This window comes from Hipposideros armiger, unplaced genomic scaffold (assembly GCF_001890085.2).
Source record: "Hipposideros armiger isolate ML-2016 unplaced genomic scaffold, ASM189008v1 scaffold_240, whole genome shotgun sequence".
Taxonomy (NCBI): Eukaryota; Metazoa; Chordata; class Mammalia; order Chiroptera; family Hipposideridae; genus Hipposideros; species Hipposideros armiger.
In genome coordinates this window covers 2,361,196-2,370,857 of record NW_017731590.1, presented here as the reverse complement: position 1 = coordinate 2,370,857, position 9,662 = coordinate 2,361,196, and the positions used below count along the sequence as shown (strand labels likewise).

At 38.8% G+C, this 9,662-nt stretch overlaps 1 protein-coding gene across 2 annotated transcripts in view; it reads right to left on the bottom strand.

Moving 5' to 3' along the window:
- CUNH1orf87 (chromosome unknown C1orf87 homolog) overlaps positions 1-9,662 on the bottom strand; it is a 76,101-nt gene that overhangs the window by 16,459 nt on the left and 49,980 nt on the right. The gene's annotated exons all lie outside the window — the stretch shown is intronic.

Below are 9,662 nucleotides of genomic sequence, written 5' to 3'. Positions count from 1 at the left end.
GCAGTGTCACTGGCCCTCATATGTGGGATCTGAACCGGGGCCCTCTGGCGTCCCAAGCCAGTTCTTAACCATCGCGCCACTCGGCCGGCCCTATATTGATAGTTTTGAAGGAACTTTTTGATACCTGTATCATCCTGGGTACAATGCAGGAAACAGAAACTCCTTTAAGCATCTCTGTGAGAAAGGGCTTTAATATATGGAATTTGGTGCTCACAAAATGATTGCAAGAACTGGTAGAATGGAGGTCTATATCTGCTGCTAGGTTCAGGGTCAGGCTTCAGTAGAAATAGTCCAGAAACCAGGAAACTGTAAGAAATCCTGCCTGATGTCTCAGTTGCTCCTGACCATGAGGATGTTGAGTAGGCAATACAAAGTGCATTTTGACCACTGGAAAAACTGATGCCTGCCTGGATCTGGAATTGCTACCAGTGCAGGAAAATAAATACATACTTAAAATGTCTCTGCCACCCTCCCCACCCCTTCCTGTCTTTCAAATCTCATGCAATTGCATCTCACTGGTGGAACTTAAATCAATTCCAGAACCTTGGTGTCAAGGGAGTTTTGGAAATATTCTTTTTAGCCTTCCCAAGTATGGGAAGTATTGCAACAAAGGAAAGAACATAGAAGGGAATAGAAATGCGTGCTGAGTGCAAATAGACAATATTTAGTGAAGTCCCTAAGCACAAATTGCATTGAACAATATGTGTGCATGTGACAACCAGGGAGTCATTTAAATCTTACAAATACTTTAGGAACTCTTTGGTAGTAAAAAATCACTCATACTTGCTTGCCCAGCATTCATCCATCCTCCAATTATATATAAATATGTTCTTCCCTGGGGTAATGGACTACAGTCAAGGTCCCATACCCTTCCCTAGGTAGATTTGTGACCCACCTTGTCTAATTAATAATCTATCCATCACTTTCTCCATCCCTCCCTGTTTCTCTTCCTCCCTCTCTCCCACTCTCTGTAGCTATCATAATTTTTGGTTTGGTACTTCATGAAGTTTTATTTTTCCCCAACTTTGTGTGCTAATTCCATAACCTTTCTTCTCTCTCTGTCTGTCTCTCTCTCTCTGTCTGTCCCTATCTATCTATCTATCTATCTATCTATCTATCTATCTATCTATCTATCTATATCTATCTATCGATAGATAGATAGATATAGATAGATAGATAGATAGATAGATAAATATATATATATTTTTTTGTTTTTTTTTGTTTATGTTAGCAAAAGGCAGTTTCTGTTGCTAGTAACCAAATTGTAACTGATAAGAATTTTTATCTCCTTCTTTCCCATCAGAATTTAAGCAAAAATAAAGAGCAACTTGTGAGATGTATGTCCTGGGTTTTCTAGAAGAGTTCTAATGTCATCTGATTTTATTTTCTTTAAATAAAAGCAATTCATTAATATGTAATTAATAGCTTATATGTCATAAAACTTTTCCTGTACATGTCACAAATCAGCAAAGTTCTTTGGTTGGTATAGAAAATATGGCCTCCAGAGCTTCATTCATTTTTGGGCATATGAATAGATAAGGCATAGATATCCAGAGCCACAAGACAGATAAGCTAATGATTATATTAGCTGCAAAGGCCTAGGCAGGCAAGAGAAAGTCAGTGACATAGTCCCTCAATAAATAATAATCATATAAGAGTCTGATATTAGCACAGATATGGAAAAAAACTGCAATAAAGTAACTCCTGTCATTTACACTTCTTGCAATTTATTTCCAGGCCCTCTTAGGCGGGCCAGGCTTATGTCTAAAACATCTTCTGACCCTTTGAAAAACAACAGTGTGACAACAGAACCCCAGATCCATTGATATTTCCATTTATGCCAATACCATTTTTGAGATCCTTCTAATAAAATGTTTTCTTTCTTCCATATTCTTCACACTACACTAGGACCTTCAAAAAGTCAGTGCTAACTTAAATGTGAGACTGGCTTCTGGCTGCCAAAACATGCACTATAATTCTAATCACAGAGGCAGGTGCCTAATTCCCAATATCAAGTCAAAGAAATGAGGACTGGAGGACAAGGTCTGTGAGCCTGATTCTAGAGTCAGGCAGATCTGAGTTCAAATTTGAAACTTCCTCTGAATTTATGAAGTTAAAACGGCCTTCAGTGAGCATTCTGAGTACTTCGTGCTCCTTATCTCATTTAATTGAAAAAACTACTTTATGAGACATGTAAATAACTTGCCCAAGGCCACCGATCAATGGGGCAACCAAGATTTAAACCCTGGCTGTCTGACTCCAAACTCAGTCCTTGACCATTGTACTATGTAGTGTTACATATGAATATAATATAACTTGGCTTCAGTTACATTTTTCCCCCTTTGGAATTTCATGAACAAAGCTCCGCTGTCTTCTGACATTTATTATTGCAGAAGTATGAGGTCAGTCTGATTTTTGTTCATTTATAATTAATTTTTTTTCCTTTATTTGCTTTGGTTTAATTTTATTATTTTTTGGCCTGGATCCTTAAATATTTTTCTTTGTCTTTGTAATAGAAAAGCTTTGTCAGGATTGACATGGATACATTTTTTTCTTAATTCAGTTTGGATGATAGTGAATCCTTTCAATCTGTACACAGAGGGTTTTTTCTTTTCCCCATCTCAGCAAAGTTTCTTCAGTTTTCACTTTTGTTTTTACTTCTTGTCCAGTTTTTCTAGTTTCTTCTTATTCTACAATACCAAGGCTTCTTGAATTCAATCTCTATTCTTATTCTTCTATATCTACTATCTTTTTCTTATTTTCTTCTCTGTTCTTTTTTTATGTATTAGATTTTTTTTCAGTGTTAATTTTGTTTTTTATTAATTCCAGGTTACTTTTTTTTTTTGTAAATAACATTTTATTAGAACACAGGTACAGCCATTAGTTACATGTTATTTATGGCTGCTTTCAGGCTACAATGACATAGTTTAGTAGTTGCAACAGATTGTAGACACACAAAGCCTGAAACACTCACTCCGGTCCTTTATAGAAAAGGTTTGCTGATGTAAACATTTAACTTAAATTCCTTCATATCCTCAAATATATAGCAGTTTTCAAATTTCCTTGTTTCAAAATTTTTAGTTGAGATGCAATTTACATAATATTATTCTAGTTTCAGGTGTACAACAAAATGATTTGATATGTGTATAGAGTTTTGTGAAATGATCACCACAATAAGTCTGGTTAACATCCACCACCACACAGTTAGAATCCTGGCTTCCATTAATTCTGCTGTAGAAGTATTCATTTCTTTGAAACTATCCAGATTTCCCTAAGGTTTTTAAAATTTCTTCTTGTCACTTTTTGTGCTGTTTAAATTTCATTTTTATAGACTTTTAATTTCATTATACTTATTACTTTCCAATTCATTTCAATAGAGGACATGGCTTTTCATACCTTATAGAGAACACGGATGATGTTTTAAATGTTCCCTAGTTTCTAGAATAAATTATTTTCAAAAGTTTGATGTTATTTGGAGTTTGCAGGATCATGATTCTCTCTTCATGTTTGCATTGTTTTATAAAATCAGGCATATATTGGGTTTTCTCTTTATTCAGGGTCAAATGAGGAATTGTTCACATTCAGCACAACATGACAGGTGAATTGTGTAGACTTCCCTTAGCCCTACCCTCTGCTCATTTAGGCCTGCAGTTAAAGGGCAGGTGGAAACTGTCACCAATGCCTGGATGACTGGTGCCTCTCAGGCATTTGCCTGGTGTCCCTCGGTTGTAACTACCACAGGGGTGGGATCTTCTCACCACACCTGTTGGATATCAGAAACTAAATTAATATAGCATGCCATAATCAATATACTCCTCAACATATACAATTACCAGGGATTTCTCCCCTTGCTCCAATCCACACAACTTTATTCTCAGGAATTATGCTTCACCAGGTAAAGACACCACAGCCAGCTTTTTCCCTTCCCACCTCCCTCCCTTCAACATTCTGCTATGCTCAGTTTTTGGGAGTTGTGCTCTCTGCATACATACTGAAAAGTAGTGTGTGGTGTTAACCCGAAGAAGGAGTATCCTGCCATGAAGGACACCTTGTGGCTAATTAGGCTCAAATTCATAACCAGGGTCTAGCAGCCATTGCTGGCGGAAGCCTCTCATGCATGCCACACACATATCAGGGAAAAAGCCACAGACTAGCTGCCAGGCCTCCTGCACTGTGTTCCTGCCAGCTAAACCAACCTTTATAAGGCAGTTCCTGAATCATTTTTCAACCAGTAGGCTGAGACCTGACCATCCAATCGGAACTGCATAGCTATAGACTCATTTGCATCTTAACTGATCAATCAGAATGGTTCCTTAATGACCAATCAGAATGCACGACAGTGCTATTTGGACCAATCAGACTGTGTATATTTGGATTCTTCATTTGCATAGAAATGGACCAATCAGGGACCTGGGTGGAGACTTTTTCTATATAAGCCAGTCTTTGTCTCAGTGCAGAGCACTTCCAGTTTCCTTTGGAGGCTGTATCTCCCTGGTTTGCAAACTGTTTACCTAAATAACGTTTCTCCTTTTTACAACACCCCAGACTGGGGACTCCCATTGGCACTAGATTGGTGGCAGTGACCTTTTGTTGACAGTGGGTAAGTGTATATGTGTGTATCCTTGGATAGGGGAAGGAGGGGGGTAACAGTACTCAGGCTGCTACAGAAAGGAGCACCTGTGTTATTTTCTGGTTGGTTAAGACTTGGGGTCTACAAATCAAGGGGAAGGCTGTGGTGAAGGGGCAATGTTTTCTGTCTTCTGTACGTCTTTTAGTTAGGCAGGGCAAAGCTTGGGGAACCAACTCATTCATTTCCAGGTTCTATTTATTTATAGGTAGTATCAATTCCTTCTAGATTCTGGCACTAAGGTGACTCTGAGTTTTTGCTACTGGTGCATTTTTTGCCTTTTTATTTCTTCATTGGAATTGTAATCAGGTGTTGTGAAGCAAATGACATTTTATACAAAAAGTCTTATATATCAAAACAAAACAAAAGCTAACCATTCCAAACACACAAATGTAGGCTATATCATAGAAACACCCTTGTAATCCTGATGAAGTTAATTACAGATGACGTGTTGTTTTGAGCTTCATACAGGCTTAAATCAAAGGGGTGCTGGTGCTTACTTCCCAAGCCCGTTACCTTCCTCCATCTTGTGAAACGTATGCTTTGGTCATAACAACAGTTTGTAGTTGTCCAAACTTGCTATGCTTTTGCTCACTTTTTTGTCTTGGCACATACAGTTCCTTTTCTCTCTGAAATACTCTCCCCCATTTCTCACCTGGTTAGTTCCTACAGGTCCCATTGAGCTCAGCTGAGACCCACTGTAGAACAGGGCTAAAGAGCACGCTCTCTTCAGACTGCTAGACTCATAGGTTGAGTGCCTTGATTTGAAGAGTTGAATCATTCTAGCCGGTTCCTTGAGAATCCTGTAATCTACTTCAGCTGAGAAGATACGAAATATGCTAGAAGGAGGAGACAGGGAGGGAGACTGGAGGAGGCTGTTAGCTTTTAGGAGCTACATAGTCTGTTCAGGCTGCCATAACAAAATACCACAGATTAGGTGGCTTAAACAACAGAAATTAATTTTTTCACAGTACTGGAAGCTAGAAGTTCAAGATCAAAGTGTCAGCAGGTTTGGCTTCTTTTGAGGCTCTGTCTTTGGCTTGAAGATAGCTGCCTTCTTGCTATGTCCTCACTTGGTCTTTTCTCTATGTGTTCACATTTCCTCTTATAAGGACATCAGTCAGCTGGAGCCTGACCTAATGACCTCATTCTAATTCAGTGAACTCTTTAATGACTGTATCTCTAAATATAGTCATAGTCTGAGGTCCTGGGGATTATGGCTTCAATATATGAATCAGGGTGGGTGTGGGGAGACAATTCAGCCCATAACAGGAACAAAGATTCAAAGAAGCCCAACTTTTGGGACAATTTACTTAAGATCTCTGAACCTCAGTTTTCTCACCTGCCCCTCAGTTTCCTCATGGGGCTGTTGGGAGAATGAAAAGAGATAAGCCATGTAAAACATCTAGCCCCATGCCTCGGGCATGTTAGGTGCGCATGCGTCGATCCCTTACACGTTTAGGTCAGGAAGTTATTTGGTCACGTTATTTAACTCGGGTGCTGGGGTGCTCCTTTAACTGTGCCATCTTCCTTGGCTTTCAGCTTCTTGGTCATGCAGCCTAAATTGTATTTCCCCCCTTCCAGTTAATTCTGAGAAGCACAGAGCTTCTCTGATACACAGGCAATCAACTCTCAAATCCAAAGAAAAAGATTCTTTTTCCATTTGACAGATGGAAAATAACAGTTGACAAAAGGTAGTTACTTGCCCACGTTCCCAAAACCAGTGCAGTGCACTTCAGAGCAATGATTTCCATCTCGCCCTCTGTGATTCCTGAGCTCGTGCTGCCTTTCCGCATGCCTGGGGGCCACATGGCTAGTGGAAGTTGCAAACCCATGAGGAGTTACCTGCAAGCCTGGGGCTCCTGTGGATCATACCTGCTCCTGGAACTTAAAAGCCTCCCCACTTTTGTATCTGTATCCCACACCTCTCCTGGGTCCTAGAGGAAAGAGCGGGAAATACTAAGCTTCTCAAATCCAGGGCTGTGTTCAGCATCAAGCCCAAGTGTGGAGCCAGCTCCGGAACTCAGTCAGTTTGCCTGAAGCCCCTGAGCCTCACCCCCATCCTGTAAACTTGTTTCACAGGACTTGTAGGAGAGTCAGTGTGTGTATTAAGAGCCAAGACCCTGAAGCTAGACAGCCTGCATTTGACTTAGCCTTATTGATGAATTTGATGATCAGTTATATATTGATTTTAGCCCCTCTGTGCCTCAGTTTCCTCGTTTGAAAAATAATAGTACCTAAACCTCAGGGGGGCACTTGCAAAGATTAAAAGAGTTAATATTTATAAAGCACATAAAACAATTCCTGGAATATAGTAAGCACTATAAAAATGTTGGCTATTAATAATAACAATAACCATTATTATTATTATTATTATCCTTACCCCATATGAATTATGGGCTTCTGGAAGAGAAGACGAGTTAATGAACTCTTAAAAGCCAGGTACGGTTTCCAAGACTGAACCAACGGTTAGATCCAAACCACATCTCTAATAGCTCACTGCCTAACAATTTTCCTATTCTCATTAAAAAGTAATTGCTGAATCAGACACCTCATGTTTCCTTTATCTCCTAAAACCCTCTGGTTGTTCCTGGGATTATCAAACCAGTCCTTTTCAACCTAATTGCACTCTCAATAATGGGCCAGATGTGTATGATAAGTCCTACTTGTGGCTGTGTCAATTGCTCCACTCTATTCACGAAGCTTCCATAGCAGCTTCATTATTTATCCCCTACCCCAACACAATTTGGCTTGTGTGCCTGTGTTTTAAACTGGGTTTGAAGCATTTAATTTTGCCAATACAATTTTAGTGTATTAGTTTGCCTCCTGTTCTCGCTCTGCCCTCCTTAATTACCATTTATTGCAAAGTCACACAGAAACATTAAATGCTAATTCTGACTTACATGTTCCTGGCCAAGAACAGGGATAATAATTTCCATCCAACAGAACCTGAGCTCATTTTACATAAGGGTGATTCAGAGGAGAGATTTGAAACCGTAATCAAGTCTTTCTCAAAATCGCCTTACCCTGGCAGTCATTCACTAATGTCTCTGCTAATTGGTAGGCAAGTAGCAAAAAACAAAATCTTAATGTTACAAAAAAAAAAAAAATTACAAAAAAACAACTTTGCAACAGCATTCATGAAATTGCTCGTCTCATCAGCTCTTGCAACGTGACAGTTTAAGTAGAGAACACAACTCATTTTATTTGGTTAGATGGGGCTAATCCCACATCACCATAATCCCTCCTGATGTTTTATTGATTCTAAAGGACATTTAATCAGGAAGCCGCTCAGCACTAGAATCCTGCTAATTAGCAAGCAGCCACATTCCAAATGGGTTCCCAGTTGAACAGCAGATTAATGGACAATATGTACTAAAATAATGATTCGTGCATTCAGCTCCTAAAATGTGTGTCTAAATTGCATCTTTAATCTCTTAAGGATATAGGTTTGCATACAAAGCCCTTAACAGAATGGATTTAATTCAACAGAAGAAGCTTTAGACAATGACTAAAGTTTAAGGATGAAACAGGTTTATCAATTATATGTGCAATTCTTCACTGGTTTTGATGTCCTTGAACATTCAAAGGTCAAAGACAGAAATAAACAATCAGTGTGTTTCTCTGATATTCACATAAAATAGTGGGAAGTCGAGAATATTGATATAAATTGCCTAACCTCATTTGCTTCCCATTCACTCTTATTCTCACATCTGATTCCTAGAACCTTGGTTCCGAACAACTTTAATCAAGTATACTTTATATCAGGTATAATATGAGCTTTGATGCTTGCATTTTTTTCCTTTATATTGTTGCCTTTTGGGGACTCTCAGTTTTAGGTTATTGGTTTTCTACTCGGCTCTTAGCCTACTTCTCTATTTTTGCTGCTTAACCACCTCCCTCACCCAACCACACCCAAGATTTCAGAGAAGGAAAACTCCCATGTTCTGAGCTGGTCTAGTGGAAATTCATTGGCTAAGCTCAACCTTCTATCATCAGTTATTTATCAATTGATGTTTCCCGTAACTATTACCCTTCTTTATTTTTTCTGCACTTCTCGTATCACCATGTGATATGTCACATACTCCAGCTTGTTTCTCTTCCCAATTAGAACACAAGCTTCATGAGGAAAGGGGCTTTGTTTTATTCATATCTATATTCCCAATGACTAGAGTAGCACATGCTCAAGAAATGTTCGTTAAATAAATAAATTAATTAAATCTTTACTGTGTACCTACCATGTGCTAAGTACCAGCCTACAAGATGTCGAGAATATAAATAATGTGAGGAAAACAGTCATGTTATTTACCTGCATGGAGCTCACTAAACATAAACTAACAAATCATACAAATAAATACATAATTACAGATAGTGATAAGTGCTAGGAAATATAATGACAATGGACGTGGTTTTGAGGAGGTGGTTAGGGAAGGTTTTCTTCAATTTGACCATGTGCTATGGGCTAGGCAGAATTCATGCATCTATATCCTTCAGAATATTTTGAGAATTATTCCTCCTCTAGTTCAATTCCATATTTGTTGAATACCTACTATGTTATAGGCACTGCTCTGGACACTTGGATTACATCAATGAATACAACAAAAACCCTGCCTGCCCTATGGCACTGCTATAGTCTATAGCCTATCAGAAATCGACAGATAATAACAATGAACATCAGGCATCAGCCAATTCCCAAATACATTAGAAGTTGGTAACTGTATAGAAGACAGCAAAAGGAAAAATAGTTATGGGTACATATGGCTGGGGGACTACAATTTTCAATAGGGTGGTTAGTGTAGGCTTCATTGACAAGGTGATATTTGAGTGAAAACTTGAAGGTGAAGGAGTTAGCATGAAAATATCTGGGGAAAGAGCATTCTAGGCCAAGGAAACATTTAGAGGATAGGTATTCAGTTGAATGAGTGCTTAATGTGTTTGAGGAAGACAAGTTGTGACTGGAACATAATGAGCAAAGGAAGTTGTAGATGGAGCCAGAGTAGTGATGAGGGAGCAGATCACGTAGAACCCTTTGTAA